The sequence below is a fragment of the Schistocerca cancellata genome, unplaced genomic scaffold, assembly GCF_023864275.1.
Source record: "Schistocerca cancellata isolate TAMUIC-IGC-003103 unplaced genomic scaffold, iqSchCanc2.1 HiC_scaffold_130, whole genome shotgun sequence".
Classification (NCBI taxonomy): Eukaryota; Metazoa; Arthropoda; class Insecta; order Orthoptera; family Acrididae; genus Schistocerca; species Schistocerca cancellata.
In genome coordinates, this window is record NW_026046178.1 from 15,001 (window position 1) to 17,500 (window position 2,500).

Below are 2,500 nucleotides of genomic sequence, written 5' to 3' on the forward strand. Positions count from 1 at the left end.
ACTACTATGTCTGCATACACGCGCCACTACATGAACAGACGGCTCATGCTGATCGCCATCCACTGCGTCCATTACTCCCACACGTCTCTATGGCGTACCACACTGCAATACAGCTGTTATGGGGAGATGACACGTAGCTGTGTACACAACATTCTGAGCGGGTTGCGGTTGGACAACAATACATTAATGTAACGTGTCATATGCCATTTACAGAGCAGGTTAAGGCACAACGTGGGTTAGGTTAAGGCACAACGTGGGTTATGTTAAGGCACAACGTGGGTTATGTTAAGGCACAACGTGGGTTAGGTTAAGGCACAACGTGGGTTAGGTTAAGGCACAACGTGGGGTAGATTGCGGCACAACTTGGGGTAGATTGCGGCACAACTTGGGGTAGATTGCGGCACAACTTGGGGTAGATTGCGGCACAACTTGGGGTAGATTGCGGCACAACTTGGGGTAGATTGCGGCACAACTTGGGGTAGATTGCGGTACAACTTGGGGTAGATTGCGGTACAACTTGGGGTAGATTGCGGTACAACTTGGGGTAGATTGCGGTACAACTTGGGGTAGATTGCGGTACAACTTGGGGTAGATTGCGGTACAACTTGGGGTAGATTGCGGTACAACTTGGGGTAGATTGCGGTACAACTTGGGGTAGATTGCGGTACAACTTGGGGTAGATTGCGGTACAACTTGGGGTAGATTGCGGTACAACTTGGGGTAGATTGCGGTACAAATTGCATTACATTGCGGTGCAAATTGCGTTACATTGCGGTGCAAATTGCGTTAGGTTAAGGTGCAACACAGGTTAGGTTAAGGTGCAACACAGGTTAGGTTAAGGTGCAACACAGGTTAGGTTAAGGTGCAACAGAGGTTAGGTTAAGGCGACATAGGTTAGGTTAAGGTGCAAGATGGGTTAGGTTAAGGTGACATAGGTTAGGTTAAGGTGACATAGGTTAGGTTAAGGTGACATAGGTTAGGTTAAGGTGACATAGGTTAGGTTAAGGTGACATAGGTTAGGTTAAGGTGACATAGGTTAGGTTAAGGTACAAACTGGGTTGTGTTTTGGTACACATTGCGTTGTAGTACAGTACACGTTAGGTTTGGGTACGGTACACATTGTGGTATGGGATGGCGTGTTGGTGGGGGGGGGGGGGGGGGCGGGGCGAGGTTCGTTCATATTGACCGTAGGAAGTGGATGCCCGAGGCAGCGTCAGTGTGTCAAAGGAGGTATGTCACGTTGGGATGCGCTTTTCGGTAGTGAGAGGGGGCGCGCCGTGTCCGAGGTTGCGGCAGACCTGTGTGTTTCATTCCTGCCAGTGTGTTTGTTCTGTAAGACGAGGCAGTGTGGTGATGTTGGGTGCACCCCTGTGTGGGACATGTGTGGGTGTTGGTGGCTTATCTGAGCAATTGTGGTTGTCGGACGAGTGGGATATTCTGTTTTATGATTGGACCTCGTGGCCTGGTTATCATAGTCTGGTTGGTGTACTGTGGCGGATAGGATGCACCGGACGTTGGTCCATGGTGGTGCTTAATTATTGCATCTGTGTCTGTTACAGGCAGAGAGTAGTGTGTGATAGAGTGTGTGGGTGACGTGTGGTTCCTTTTGTTTGCACAGACGTTCAGCATGTATAGGGGCATTTGCGTATTTGATCTATCTATGTGGGCCTGCATAGTTTACTGAGCAGTGCTGCGAGGTGACTGAACTACGAGCGACGTACTCATTTACAGCGGAATGGTTGCCTTCTACCAAAGATGGCGTATCGACTCTACGACAGCGTTGGCACCGCAGGAAGCGGTGTCGTAAAATGGCCCCCACACCGTCATCGTTGTGCGGGGTAGTGACCGTCTATATTGTGAGAGGAGTCCTGTTTGCCACTGGGCGTGGGGTCTCGCGTCCTGCGGTTCAGTGCCCCCAGGGAAGCGCGCGGACGTGGTGCTGCTGCTGCTGTAGCAAGCGAGCTACTTAGAGCATGTATAGGGACAGCGGGAATATGGCATATTGGATATAACTCTTCATGAAACGCATGATATAGGGGTGGATTGCACGTTACGAGTGCGGGAAGAGTCCGCCGTTCATCCGCTGGAGTTGCGATTTGGGCGGTTGGGGTGGGGCACTTGCGGGTGCGGGTGCGAGTGGAGTGGAGCGGAGCGATGATCGGTCGACGACTTCGTGCGGCGCAGGCACTGGCGTTGGGGCTCCTGTGGTGGACAGATGATGCAGGCTTTGTGGGTGGCGTCGGAAAATGGGCACTGTGGGCCCTAGCGATGTCGTCGTCGGCTTGTCGTCTCATAGATGGCAGTATCGTCGGTGCAGCAGGCCATGTTGCGGGAGACCTGCAGATGGCGGTATTTTTGGTGGTGCGCTCGACATGGTGGACGTAGTGTCGTCCGATTCGCGTAGATGGAGCTATTGCATGTGGTTTCGTCACATTGTCATAGATGGCGGTGCCGTGTTTTGGAGGTATGGTTGGCGTAGTTTCGTTCGATTCCTGTAGAT